Here is a 15,693-nt window from a genome sequence, read left to right on the forward strand (position 1 = left end):
TGCCTGAAGAAACTCTTACATAAAAAGAGAGAACGAGAGCTTATATACCGGCGTTGTGTGTGTCCTCATGTGCAAAGACATGCATAACCACCTATTTGTCCTTATTTGTTGTGAGTGTGTGTGTGTCTGTGTGTGTGTTTCCCTGTCTATCTCTGTGTGTGTTCACCTGTGACAGCAGCCATTCGTTATACAGAGATGAGCTCATGAGGGTGGGTCTGACTGAGGGACCAGTGAGTGTATGGGCTTGTGGCCCATTTCAAATCCACTGTTAATCCTGGCCTTTCACCCTGGAGAGTTTAGTTAACAGAAAGTGTGGTGGGTGGGTGGGTGGGTAAGGAATGTAGAAATTTAAAATGCATTGGGTATAAAACATGGACTGTTTGCTTATCACTTACTTATCAGAGTGCTTTACACCAGCACATACTGATATATTTTAAAGGTCACTAATATGCGTATAAAATGGGAAATAAAACCTTTCACAAAGCTAAAGCAAACTTACAATTGAGAAAATAAAAATCCATCCATCCATCTGACAAATTGACCAGTTGGACATGGCCGAAACACCTCTGGGAGGCATTTAGGACAGCGGTCCCCAACCTTTTTTGCGCCACGGACCGGTTTATGCCCGACAATATTTTCACGGACCGGCCTTTAAGGTGTCGCGGATAAATACAACAAAATAAAACTAGTACCAGTACCGAAAAAAAGAAGATTTATTCATAACACACGTGAAAAGACCCAGGAAAACTGAGTTAACGATAAAAACGATAACAAAATAACGCTGAAAAACGATAAAAACCCTGAAAACCATACATTTCACACCTGAGCCTCAACTCTCGCGGCCTGGTACCAAACAACTCACGGACCGGTACCGGTCCGAGGCCCGGGGGTTGGGGACCGCATTAGTAATCAGATGTCTGGACCACCTCAGCTGGTTCCTTTCAATATGGAGAAGTCTGGACTTGTCGCCTGATGATTTGCCAGAACAGCCTCAAGGCCGAATGAACGCCTGGTTCCGAATTTTTTTGCAAAGCCACTTCTGGTTTGGCTGAACAAGTCCCACAAGCCTACCAAGCTTGAAAAGACTCTTTCTTCAGCTGCTGCCATGACATGTATTAACTACTTTATGCCTTCAGCTCTGTGCAGCTGCCTCAGCAGCGAGGTTGAGGAACTTGGTCCACTTGGACTCTTTGTCCCCAGCCTCCTCAAGAATGTTGTCAAAGTTTTGCTTGAGGTAGGAGTCCAAGATCTTGCAGATCAGGGCCTCTGCCTGATGCTCCCGGTCGTGTGCAGCGGCTTCTCCACCTGATCCAACCTGATCAGCTGACAGATCAGCACTCGTTTTCACCTTTCTGTTTGAACACACTGTTCTTTATGTGCAATCTGTAATCAGAATAGCAGGTTCCTGCTTGCTCTCAAGCCACACACTAGTTGTTGTGGGGATAGCGGTTTCATTATATATTCTGGGGAAAAGCTATGAAAGGCTTATGAAAGGTATCCTATTTTATATATTTTTTATTTTTATCATGATTTATCATTATTAAAGAAAAAGCAACTGTTCGACTGAGTGAAAAAAGTGTGAATGATAATTTGGGTCAAACTCAGTGTTGAGTATATTCTCACAAACTTTGTCAGATTGTGTAAACAGGAAGGGACAATCTTGTTTAAAAAAGTGAGATTAATGTTGATTAGCACACCCAAGTTCCAGACATTTAATGATAAATAATAAAGGAAAAAGACAGGACTAGTGATACATGTCTGAGTTTAATATTCAAAAATGTGCTGATCGACATATTTAATATTAGAAATGACAGGTAGAACATGATCCGCTTTCTTTTTTTAAGCTTCTTGTTAACTTTTCCATCTGCAGTTTAATGCTGAGTAGGTTTCATACAGTCGAAAATATCAAAGCTCAGCTGAAAAGTGGAAATTAGGTACCACCGGAGCTTCCCAGCTTCCAGCCAGACAGCTCACGCACACATCATGCTACCATCACTGAACCTCAAGCAGCCCTTTGTACAGAGGTGTTAGCAGTGTGCGTGTGTGTGTGTGTGTGTGTGTGTATATGCTCTCCTGCTGGCACAGCTAACACGGTATACATGAGCAGCATACAGCCACTGGCATGTAGTCTGCAGGGGATGTGGGAAGTCGAGAAAACCCAAGGGGGTTTCATCTTGGTTTCCCCACACGCACACTTTTTACAGTGGGTGTCACTCCCCTTAGTGTCCTCGGGCACACAGCCACACTTTGACACTAAAAAAGGTGAAAATCTTTTGCAAATAATGAAACTTCATCCTTTAAGATTTACTTTTCTGCTTCCCGAGCTCTCCCTTTCTCTCTTTTAGCCTGATTGATTGTTTCGCCCTGTTTTCGTCAACAGAGAATTTCACAGGAAACGATGGTAATTAAGAAATATTGATGCTGGATACATCTATTTGCTTTTCCAAAATGATCATTAGTAAAATTCGGCTGCAGTCGTTCATCACTGTGCAGAGGCTCTTGGCATCGGACACACATGGTCGCTGTGGGCCTATCCCAGCATTTCTCTTGGCTATGACTTCATTAGAGCTTGATTTGCTGTCCTCCAAACATGTGTCTCTCTGGGAGATATGATATAATGAGTGGACTAACTGCTAATCTGTCTTCCATACGCACTGTAAAACATGACATACCTAAGCAATACAACGAGGTGGACAAAATACCGGAATCACCATGACAGGAGTGTTCATTTGGATTGTTGATAAGCTTGTGTTAGCTTTAAAATTGCCTTGATGATATGTTTTAAGAGAAACATAAGGCAATTAGTGAGGTTCCTAAGAGGCCCAACATTCAGCAGAATATCCATCACACAGTCTGAAAGATTGCGAAATCATTATAACACACCGTATAACTACGGAAGGATACAATAGTTAGGTTTCCGTTCAAGAAACATAAAGTTCCTCCTTGAGAACGGCTAAAGAGCACGTACTGAATTTAGACTCTTCCTCTGGTCTGTAATGCTGGTCTGTAATTCCCTTTACATATGAAGATTGTGAGGATCACAATCATACTTGCAGCAACACAACTAAAAAATTGAACAAAATCAAAGCATTTCTTGTCTATCTGCATGGTTAACTGTTCAATTAATTTATCTTACGTTAAGTTGTTTTATGTTTCAGTGGTGCTGTCCACACTTACGCTAAAGTAATCTGACCAGAAGAGGATGGGAGCCACGTTATATATCAGAGTAGGGGCTGAGATAAAGGACATTTTCTTTTTTGTTAGGCCTGTTTGAGTTTTGTTTGAATGGTTGCTTTGTTAAAATACTTTGTTACTATAGTTTTAGTTTTAGATTTAGTTTTGTTCTTTTAAAGGGAACCAGTTTTTGTTGAACCAAATTTATGTTCTGAGTTATAATAGTAGAATCTGGTAACTCCAGTATTTTGTTCTAATTGGATTAGAATACTTTTTTCATTGTGTTCGTTAAAACTTGTAATATTTATTCTATCCAACATAAAAGCTGATTGACATTTTCTTCATTTTTGTGACTAAGAATTTTACATACTTTATTTGACATTATTCTGTAATTCAAGTTCAGTAATAGTCAGTGGGTGTTTTTGGCAATTTGACATTTTTTATTAGAGTGTGCTCAAATATGGGATATTGCAGGATTGCTGGATTTCTTTTTCACATTTTAACTAGCCAATACTTTGACATTTTTTGATACATTTATCCCAAATTATACATTTTGGTTCATTTTGATGGTAAGAAAAACAATAGAAAATTATTTTTCTTTAATAGTTTTTGAGATACTGATGTTTCAACATTGCCTCAGCTTTCAATCTTGAAACCTATTTGGTATATTAATGATCAAACTTTGCAACCATTTGCCAACCAATCAGGAATAGCCACTTTCCCCTAGTGGCTGAAGGCTGCCAGGGAGTCACTGACCAATCTCTAGGCCTGCATGATTGGGCCTTAGCAATCAATTTCACAGCGACTACCAGCAACCTCTAGCAACTAATTGCAACTGATTGGGGGATATTTATTTCTCTCTAGCAGCTGTTGGTTGCCAGGTGAGCACTCACTGGTTTCTAGACCTGTCTTTGTAAGGCCTAAGTAGTATTAAGAATCACAGACGCAGTTTATGAGTTGTCATCTCTCACTGCTGTCTATTCAAGTGCATCCATGGTTGGTGCACACAAGAAAACTAAATAGTTGGGCGGAGTACAAACCATGCAGTTCTGGAAAGTATAAAATGAGGTCTGATGTGTCTTTTACCTTTTGCCTGCATGCAGAGGTTTATTTTTACAAGAAACAAACAAAACGTAATGATAGCTCTGCAGGAATGAAAAGTCATGTGCCACAGAGAGTTGGCTGCCTGCACGGTTTCATTCTAGCCAAACACTGCAGCAGGTGATTTCGCTCTCAAAGTTTCGCCAGTTATTGAAATCACATGACCAAAACCTAGAATGGGGATAAAAAATAAAAAAGAAGTGCATGAGACTTTGATCGGTTTTGAGCTGCTGCATGCTAGCTTAAATCCTCATGTTGTAATGCTCAGAGGTGTTGGCATTCAAAAGCTGCTTTAATCCATTTGTACAAGATATTTTGAGGCTGCACAGAGTATTGACTCACTGTCTGCTGGGATGGCGTTTGAAGATGGAGGGAACTGACTCCAATAGCCCGACTAGTGAAGGTCACACTTTATGTGTGCTGAGAGTGCAGCAAATCTCTCTGCAAATCTCTGTCATAAACACACACAATCTGCTGCTGTACAGCTCTGAACCCTGACCTGACAGCAGAGCAAAAACCAATTACTGCTCATTTGGACTGAGCCTGTCTTGTAAGTGTGTGTGTGTGTGTGTGTGTGTGTGTGTGTGTGTCTGCGGAGTTTCAGCAAAACTCTGTGAGCACAAAAAGTAACAAAAGAATGATTTATGATGGTCTGTAGGATAAGTTAAGTGTTAAAAGACATAGTTTGCTATTAGTCAGTAAATCCTCAAGATACCTTTACAGTCAAAGCTGGACTCGTAAATCAAGTTCAGGGATGTCAAGTATTATCGAGACAAGTTTAGTGGAAACTGAGTTGTAGAAGACTCAAAAAAGGTGAAAAAGATAGAAAGAGTGAATCATTACTGATACAGGTGGGCTGTTACATGCACTGCAAACTTGAACTGTGAGAAAGCAAAATTTCTGTGCAGGCACTTTGGACATAAACTGATCTTTAACCTTCACAGTTTTGTACTGTTGTGAGAGTAGCTGCAGGTAACAGTGTTAATTCATAGCTAGCAACTAGACATCCCATGTTCTGTGTCCTTCAAGTTTGAGACAACCTACTTACCTGTAATATTTCCTGCAGTGTGGCTGCATCAGAACTGGACTATTCCCTGTTGTGTCCCACATGTGAGAAATGACAGCTATGAAAATAATCCTGGCCTTAAGCTCACAAATCTGTCTGAAGTTCACAGTGGTCCTCCAAGTTATTCATATGTCTTAGTAAGCTGCTACTGCAATAATTTCCAATATTCTACTTTTACAGTGTCATATTTTTAATATTTAACTCCACATAAATGAGCCTGGACATGCACCAAACTCAACACACACAGTATACAGACAAAATTATTGGGTCACTTACATATTAAACCTACTGGAGCTCATCCATAGAAACCATACCACAAAGCTCCTGGAGCACAGTTGTTGTGCTGATGTTAATACATTAGTTACATTTATGCACTACACGCCTGAGTACTCATGGCATCGCTCTGTAACTTAACATGGTGTGCCACGTCTTGGCTGAGTTGCTGTGGTTTCTAAATGTGTCCAGTTTGCAGTAATACCAGTTATAGTTCATTGTGGAGTATCTAAGAGGGAAGATGTTTCACACCCTAACTTGCTGCAATAGTGGCATCCTATCGCAGTGCCATGCTGGAATTCACTGAGCTCCTCCGAGCGACCCATTCTTTCACAAATGTTTGTAAAGGCAGACTGCGTGACTAGGTGCTTGAATTTGTACACCTGTGGCAATGGGGCTGAAAACACCTGAATTCAAATTGTGCGTGGCACTTTGGTACTTGATCAGAAGCATTGGCCTTGAGGCGACTTTTGTTGTGATTTGGCGCTATATAAATAAAATTGAATTGAATTGAATTGGCACCACATTTCAAATCAAATCAAATCAAATCACTTTTATTGTCACATCACATGTGCAGGTACATTGGTACAGCACATGTGAGTGAAATTCTTGTGTGCGAACTTCACAAGCAACAGAGTTGTGCAAAATACAATAATGTAAACAAGCAAAATACAAGAATGGCTACATCTGAAACTAATAAATATATGTACAGTATATAATAGTATATGCATTTCTGGATGTGTATACTAAATATTTTTCTATGTGTGTGTGTGTGTGTGTGTACACATATTTTACAAATTAAATAGAGTAAACAATAAATAAAATATATAAAAATATACAGAGTTGAGACATGTGCAAAACAGTGGCATTACTGTACAGTATGGAGTGCATAATGTTAAAGTTCCAGTAGTGAAGCTGAGGTGTCTATGACGTGTTCAGCAGTCTGATGGCCTGATGGAAGAAGCTGTCTCTCAGTCTGCTGGTACGGGACCGGATGCTGCAGAACCTCCTTCCTGATGGAAGCAGTCTGAACAGTTTATGGCTGGGGTGACTGGAGTCCTTGATGATCCTCCCCGCTTTCCTCAGGCACCGCTTCCTGTAGATGTCTTGGAGGGAGGGTAGCTCACCTCCAATTATCTGTTCAGAGCACCGCACCACATTTGCACTGGTTACACTTATACATCATATTCCGTAAGCTCTATTTGTCAACACAGTATCAGTGTGTAAACAAACATAATTTAAATCTATAATTATAAGCTATTATGTATTCCAAATCCTTTTTTTTTTGCCTAAAGTGAACAAAAAAGTGGCAAACAAGATAAACTAAGCAACATGACAGTAAAACAAAGACAAACTACAAAATATACAGCTCCCAAAGAAGGCTTCGTGTGACCCCAGACACCAGTGGCTTTGACAAAAAGTCAGTATGTGACACCATGGAGAATAAAACTATGTCAGCATTAAGGCAGGCAACTCTGTGAAGCTTGGAAAAAAGTGCTCCATCATTTTGATTCTTTTCCTGCTATGGCTAATATTTTGAAATTGAGGAATGCCTACATTCATGAGTGATGAGGTCTTGAACGCCTACTTTGATCAGCCCTAAATTTGCAGTGAATGTCAGTGTGAAAGCGTTCAGAGCTCAACGCATAAATCAGCCAACCAATTTGAATTCACAGTGAGAGTAGTGTGATAAAATAACGAACATATAATATATGGTTGCACGAGTAGAGAACTGTCGTAATGTGAACAGACTCACTCAGGAATGTATTGGTTGGCCAATCCTATCTGAGGTTTGCTGACATTAGCATGATAAATGCACGAAACCTCAGTGTCAGCACTGAACAGAGAGGTAGCTGCTGTTTCATCTTTAAAGCACTGAATTTTGGATTAATATCAACATTATGATAACAACATTTTTAACTAAAGTATAACATAATGCTTTTCATAGTCACTTGATTAATAATAATACAACAGACAGCTATCAACAGATGGAAAAATATCTCTGAATGATCTGTGTTGTTTAGTGGCCACAGATGTGTTTCCTTTTTTACAGCATGTTCTCACGGTGTTACAGAATCACCTCGCCATTAAGCAATAGGGAAAAAGAGGACAAAACATAAAGAGCGCTGTCACTTGTTGTGGCTTGCAGGACCCAATAAAAGTGAAGACACACTTACAAAACTCCTTTTCTGCAGAAAACCCACAAATAGTATGTGGGGACTTTCCATGGCTGCATCAACAAGCACAATACTTCAATACAATCACATCCACCTATTCATTTTCTTCCACGTATGCTATTCAGGGTCACAGGGAGGTGGAGCCCATCCCAGTTGGTATAGTGCGAAAGGCACTGCACAACCTGGATGGGTCGCTAGTCCATTGCAGCGCCAGCGCAGAAAGACAGACAACCATTCACACCTATGGCCAGTTTAAAATTAATATATCCCATGTCTGAGGCAGGAAGCCAGAGTACCTGGAGAGAACCAATGGAGACTAATTCCACACAGAAAGGCGTGGATTCGAACCCAGAACCTTCTTGCTGTGAGAAAACAATCTGCTGCCCCCAGCATAATTACAAGTTCCAAGTTCCTCTTTTAAGCAAGTATGCATCATTTGAGGATCTACATTTGAGAGTCGCTGGTCCATGAGGTCTCATCTAAGTTTCCAGAGGTTAACCCAATGTCCCGTGTGACCCAAAGGATTCAGTGGAAGACTGTCGTTCCTCTTTGTGTGTTTTGGACCCCACTTCCTCCTCCGGCATCTCAGGAGGTCCAGCCAGGCCTGGCAGCCCCTCAAAGACGGCCTTCTTTTGCCCCTTGCCCCTGGGGAGTGCAGCCTCCGACATTTATGCAAAGTCAACAAGCCCTAATTGTGGGGTCAGCTTACAAGCTAAATTCCTCTTGAGCCCATTAACAACTGCAGTTAATTATAAGACAGGCAGAGGGTGTTTGAGCGTGAGTGACAGTTAGAAGAGGCGAAAAAAAGAAGCTCTGAAACATGTTTTGTTCATCACAAACTCAAGACAACAGACACAGCCACACTCGTCTTTTCTAGATGGACCTCCCAGACTACAGTAAATCTCTTTTTCATTGGTCTTTGTGGTTGGGATTTGCTCTAATGAAGGAAAAGATCAGAACAGTGACTCAGCCACAATCAGACCAATTTTCCTACATCTTCGATGTGGCAGCTTGACAGTGGGCTCTATCTGCCCTCTAATTAGACTCTTGGAAATCTACGGGCACATTAATCTAAATAATCAGACAGTGATATAAGCAAGGGAACTGGAACAGTGTGGCAAGTACAGGTTATATGACAGAATGACACAAACTACGCACAGCAAAGCATGCACTATTTACAGCACATGCTGTATATACGGATACGGAGAATGATGTTGGAAACATTTCAACATCATCTGTTCCTAGAAATCCACATTTTATAAATCAACATTGACAAAAAAAATTACATATAATTTGATGGTTTTAGGTGTGTGATTGCTTTGCTTTTTATGTCATTATCTTCAAACCATGCACTACTGACAGACTGTGATTATATCATGTACAACAACACCGGTTGCTTGCCAAACTATGTACAGCTTTTTCCAGTACTTAAAAAGTCCCAGTATGGATGGTGTATGCACTCTATGTCATAAACCCACTGTTTCTGTTGTTATCCAACTGTCACATATCACCAACTTACAATAAATGGACTTCCTCAATTCTACAAAAGATTTGATTCAAAATTCATTTCACTATTTCTTATAAGGAGTGAAGGAGGGAAAAAAAAGGAGTGATTGTGGGGCCAGCAGAGGCACCATCAGGCCTCGTGGCTGTAAGCCTGTTTTATTGAATTTTCTGTTGTCTTTATAAAGGCAGGCTAAGACGGGACCAACAGGTGCTAGTCTCAAGTGGGACAAGCATTAGGATGTTCCCTTTGACCCCAGAGGGAGACTGGACAGCTGCAGTGTCTGGGTTAGGGTACTGGTGGGCAGTGAACGAATGAGTTGACTGACAGAGCTCCCCAGTTTCCAGATACTGTTTCCAGGTCGAGGCCAAAGAAAAGCTGAACATAGCATAATCACATAATCGCAGTAGTTAGATAGATACATTTTATCAGCGTGCATACACTGGACTATGCTTTTGTGCTATCTGATCAAGTCTGGATTCAAAAGTGTTTATGGATGTTCAAAGCAATCATAATTGAAATAGATGGTAGTAAAGAGATCCATGAAAGGCAATTCAATAATATTAACATCGCTGCAGTCGTTTGATTCCTGTTTCTTTTCTCAGTGGAATTATGTTCAACTGTAATGTTACCCTATTAATACATATACTATATGTTTTATTTTGTCCTCTTTGTTGCAGGTTGCCAACCCCTGGTCTGGGATCCTGGGGGCATGTTTAGCTAATTCATTCATGACCTAATTCATAAGCCTTTATCTTATATATACTATGCCCTTTTTTTGCACAGCCAATAGGAATCCACATATTTAAACTCAAATGGTGCCAGCCAGGTAAAGACCGGGAGGAGGTGGCTGCATGGCTTACAACTTGCTACATATAGACAAATGCAAACAGATTACAAAAAAACCAAAACAAACACACAAAAAAATCCCAACCAGGGCCCTGTGCTTCGTACGTCGCTTACTACATCCAAGATCAAATGAAACATCCAAGACCAAATCATCGCGCTAACTCTGAGCTCGCTATTCCGGTTCCCCGAACACACCTGTTGTTGACGATTAGTATAGCTGGATGAAGTAATGTGACATCACTGGGTGGCCCAACAGGGGCTACGCATCGATAGTAGAAACATTGATCGGCAACCCTTTGATTGGTCGGCGAAAATGTCGAAGGAGCGCGCTCGGTATTTTTCGGCAGCAGAGCAAGAACTCTTGAGTGAGGGATTTCAGGAGTTTCAGAGTTTAATTAAAACGCAAGGGAACACTGCAAAGGCTGCAAAAGCAAGGAGAGAGGGCTGGCAGAAAGTTGCTGACAAATCAAACTCGTAAGTAATTCAATAATAACAATAATAATGGAGTGGGTTTATATAGCGCTTTTCAAGGCACCCAAAGCGCTTTACAATGCCACTATTCATTCACTCTCACATTCACACACTGGTGGAGGCAGCTATGGTTGTAGCCACAGCTGCCCTGGGGCAGACTGACAGAAGCCAGGCTGCCATATCGCGCCATCGGCCCCTCTGGCCAACACCAGTAGGCGGTAGGGTAGATTTATCATATCACACCATATTATCCAATATTATATTACATTATATTATATTATAATATGTTATATTATATCCCCTTTCACATTAGAGCCACAACAGGACCCACTAGAACATGGGAACAAGTAAAAGTGAAATATAAGAATATTCTACAGAATGGTAATATTTATCACTTATATTGCTTGTCGTCTCTTGGAAAGAGACCCTGGAATAATCTGTTTGTTTGTTCATAACAGCAACCAAGAAAAGGGCAGAGCAAAAAAAAAGACAGGTGGTGGTCCTGCACCCCCTCGTCAACAAGTTGGTTAAGTGAATATACCCTCACGGGAAAATCGATATCTCTCTATGAGCACACTGTCGCGCTGAGCTAAAGGATCCTGTCTGTCCCGCAATATACGCTGAATTCTGAGGACTCTCCTTATCAATCTTGCACCTTCCGCAATGGGTTGCTCGCGTAAACGGACAGGATATGACTGCGACAGACTTCCCAAATCCACCTTCGCTTTTATAGCCGTGGTCTCTCATCTTGATTACACGAAGTAATTTACAATTACTACTCTGAAATATGAATTACATCTGTAATAATCACATACATGTAATAGAATGTTAATAGTACATTTCCCTTTTTTAGGGAATGACCTGTATGTATCTGTGTGAAATCAATAAAAGGATCAAGTGCTGCATTATCTTTAGTTACATTGATGTTATTTATTTATGGTGAAACAGTGGTGGAATATCGCTGTTGCTTTCGTATGAATGACGCGGACATACCTGCGTGGCCGCGATCTAATCCTGTTTACATAAAGTAAACCTGCTCCCCAGCAGGTTTACGCTTACGGCTCTGTTGCTATGACAGCAAGTCCCGGATGGGCTTCGGGGAACCGAACGATCCAGGATCACGCGAAATCGTCAACAATCTCATCCAGCTAACTCACTTAGCGCGGTACGAAGAACAGGCCCTAGGACTCTTGAGATGTGAAATCTCTTTTGCAAGAGTGGCTTGGCAGAAATAAAAAGCAGGGCAGTTCTAAATGATTACGCAAGAATACACATGCAATATACACCCCAGCAGAATCGTTATTTGTTTTGGCTCTGCAGTGACTGAAACTTTACTGGCTCTAAAAACAAACAATGAGCTAGCAAAGGTAAATACACAGAATGATAGGAACTAACGTGCAAATCAAGTAAAATCAAGTGTTTCTTAAGAGTTTCAAACAATTATGTGTATAAGCTGTTCATGTCAGCTGGTTCTTTCCAGAGCATTTGACTCAGATGTTCTCAGAAATATGAGTAAGCTGCAAAGTAGAACTTGAAATGGTGCTATAATAGAGTTTTGTTGTCTTCAACTCCCCCTGTGCGCCTTGCGTTGGCCATCCTGGGAAGAGGTGGAAGGAGAGCGGTGCACAGACCAAGTTTATGGATGTGTTTATTAAGGCTCCTAAAACAACAGCAGAGCGAATTGCTGGCACAGCGCTTGGTCCATTTCTCCCTTCTCTTTTACTTGTGTTCCCCCCTCTCTGTCTCTCACTTCTTCAGTTATCCTACTACATTCTCCTCCTTTCTGTCCAGCTGCAGAAGAGGAAAACCCCTAACCAGTTGGCCAGGGAGTTTGTCAGCCAGTCAGCTGGCCAGAGGGCCCTGCCAATCATCATCTTCTTCCTCTCATGCAGTCTTTCCATTGCACAAGTGCCACAATGTACCTGCAAACCAATAGACATGTTTAGAGACCTGCACTGGCTTCAACAGTTGTTAGTTTAAATGACTGACTGTGTTGTACAAAATTAAAGGTAACTTTACTAACATAATTTGATTGATATATATTAAAGTGAGTATTGCACAATTTCAAAAGTGTCCATCAGCTGCATGACTACTAAATATGCAGTGGGTGCAGTGTACTTATGTTTTTGCCAAGAGCTGCTTGCAGAAAAATAGAATCAGCTTGCACCAGTTATGAGTTTGCACCTGGGTACACATCTACAGCACATCTGTGTACTTATGTGTTGTCTGTCTTCTTCAGTGGGACGTTTGCTAAGTATACATGTCTCTATTTGACAAAGCCCTCTTTTATAATCTTAAAAATACTCAGTAGCACATAATAGCGACTACTGTAAGAGAGAGAAGATTCCCCACCTGGCTTTTTCTGGATTTTTACTATTGAACACATTCGTTTCTGTGCTAATATGACAGTATGTAAGAACATATTGATTTTGAGTTCTTCATTTTAGTACGGAGAAATTTAACACGTTTTTTTTTTTTTTTTTTTTAACAAGATAGCCAAAGATTTAATTGGGACTATGTTGAAAAAAAAAATGAGTAAAGGCTTTTAAAGCACTAACACCAACCAATTAATAACTGCTAACCCATACATACAGAAGCTAGCATGTATGTGCAGTATTCAAAGCTCATTCATGATTCAGCGCTAGTAAATATTTTAAATATATATTGGGAGATTCAAAAACTCAACAGTGAATTATATTTTTTGTGAAAAATGCATCCTTAAAAAATGCACTGTGAAGAAAAGTCTCCATCAAGCAATAGCTGGTCCTGATGTTTCTAAACAAGAAAATGAAGAAATCCGATTCTCACGAGAAGGCGGCAGCAGGCAGAATTTATTGGTTTGATCCAGGAGTTGAGTCTTTCATCACTTTCATACATATTTCAGGATGTTGGTGGGGCAGTTTGAGCTCTTGTTGGTGGAATTGCGACCACATCTGAGGAGGCAGAGAAATAATTTCAGAGCGGTTTGACCCAGAGAGGTGCTAGCTATGTGTCTAAGGAAAACTAGTATAAATTTACTATTTCCGTATCATTCTATATTCAGTGGTAGTTTTGAACTACAAGTGTGCTTGTTTGCAAATGCAGTGGTCTGACCGGTCAGATCTGCAGGCAAAGAAATCTGAAAAATCAAGCTTGATCCGAAATTATGTGGTTGGTGTGAATGGCTGCATTAAGAACAGGTGAGTCTGAAATGATGTTTTCAACACATGAAATATTTGCATGAATCTTACACGGCTGGTGTTTAGAGGAGGGTGTAAAAAAAAGTATTCAAGATTAGCAATGCTAGCTTGCTAATCTTGGCACCAATAGTTTTTCCTAACAAAACTGCATAATTACTTATTGCGAGGTTAACCATTTTCAGATTTGCTTTCCCCAGTTTTCTATTTGAATGTTTACTTCCCTGCCAATGTTTAGTTAGCTCAGCTAAACTATACAACCCATCTCTTTCAAAAAAGGAAGATAGGGATGCTTAAGCACACTGGGGCGTGAGCTCAGACCTGTTGGACAACGGTGGTTGTAAAACTGCCTATGGTGGTGAAAGCCTTGAGTACACAGGTAGAACAGTTAGTGTCTTGTCATCATAACCCATTTCTACTTTGAATATATTTGCACTCTGTGGGTCCCTGTGTATGTTTTGGTGTGAATAAGGAGTACGACATATTTATTTGCCTAGTCTTAAAAGGCTATTCCCTATAGTTGCACAGTATACATGACTGTTCAAACTGAGAAGAATAATGCAGATTTGTTAAGCAGACAAATTGTGAATATAAACCAGATATGTAGTTTTGCAAATACTATTTGTAGTTTCAACAAAATACAGCAGAAGAAAGGATTTACATTTATATAAAGAATACATAAAGAAACACACATTACAGATATAGCGATGCAGTAAGCCACGGCACGTTTTACAAACGAATACAGAACAATCTGCTGTGTTCAGTATGCTCGTATGTAAGACATTTGAAAACACAAGTAAATTAGTTTAAAAAACACAAGAGCTGATATGAATAAGATGCCCTGAGGGATGGGACCTGTTGATGGAGGCATGTCGCATATATTTTAACACTACTGAATAGTCGCATTGTTAGATGCTCATCTACAACAATTAAGATAGCGCTTAGAGAGATGAATGACAATTCGCATAACCTTCCTTAAAGTGAAAGAATGGTAACTGATCTGCTGTGCAAAACAATAAGCTCTAATTGGAAGTCAAAGACAACAGAAGGTAAAGAGATGTCTGCTTATTAATACAGATTTGGACAAAATTTAACCAGAGGCACTAGTGTCCTTTCTAGACAAATCATCACCACTGTTACACCACTGTGCAGATCGACTGGTACGTTTTTTTGTTTTCACCTTGCCGATCTCTGTGTTATGGTGCAGTATATTCCAGCAGGTGATTATGCATCCGTCTGGCTTGGGCAGATTTTGTAAAGTGCACTAGAATCACAATGATGTGCAGCTGAGATCAAAATGAAGGTTGACTTTTTACATAGGCATGGTGCGATCCAGACTAAATATTGAGTAAGGTTTATAACAAGCTATTTTGACGCATCATTAATAGAGGTGCAACAATACTCGTATCAATATTGAACCGTTCGATACTGTGCTTTCGGTTCGGTACGCATATGTATCGAACGATACACTATCGAACGAACTACTGCGCCTATGCTGCACTGTCGAGTGCAGATCCACTGAGCGCAGCGCAAGCTAGCAAGACAGAAGCTAAGCTCGTTGCAGCATAGCAACTGCCTCAACGCTACCCGAAATTGAACCTCCCCCACCCTCATTCAGATCTGGCGTTTGGAACTATTTTGGTCTTCATGTGAAGTATGACCCTGAAGGTAAGCGTGTCATGGACAAAAGTAAAACAGTATGTCGGATGTGCCGCGCAATGCTCAATTGGTGGGAACTAGCGCGTTAGAACAGTTAGCTTGTTAACGGGTTGACGCCGTTCAGCCCCACGCACGGTAACTCGTTAACGGAGATTTGCCGCGTTATGGCGTTAATGCCATTTTAACGAGATTAACGCTGACAGCACTAGTGGGAACACAACGAATATGACTGCACATTTACGC

The 15,693-nt window shown here is 40.6% G+C and overlaps 1 protein-coding gene across 1 annotated transcript in view; it reads left to right on the forward strand.

The window, feature by feature from the left end:
• The first annotated feature begins 10,492 nt into the window (after positions 1-10,492).
• LOC308404416 (syncytin-A-like) overlaps positions 10,493-15,693 on the forward strand; it is a 213,214-nt gene continuing 208,013 nt past the window's right edge. The window contains exon 1 of the mRNA XM_080894450.1: positions 10,493-10,618. The gene's annotated coding sequence lies outside the window, so the exon portion shown is untranslated. The remainder of the gene's footprint in view (positions 10,619-15,693) is intronic.

Source organism: Rhamphochromis sp. 'chilingali', assembly GCF_963969265.1.
Source record: "Rhamphochromis sp. 'chilingali' genome assembly, chromosome: 10".
NCBI classification, from domain to species: domain Eukaryota; kingdom Metazoa; phylum Chordata; class Actinopteri; order Cichliformes; family Cichlidae; genus Rhamphochromis; species Rhamphochromis sp. 'chilingali'.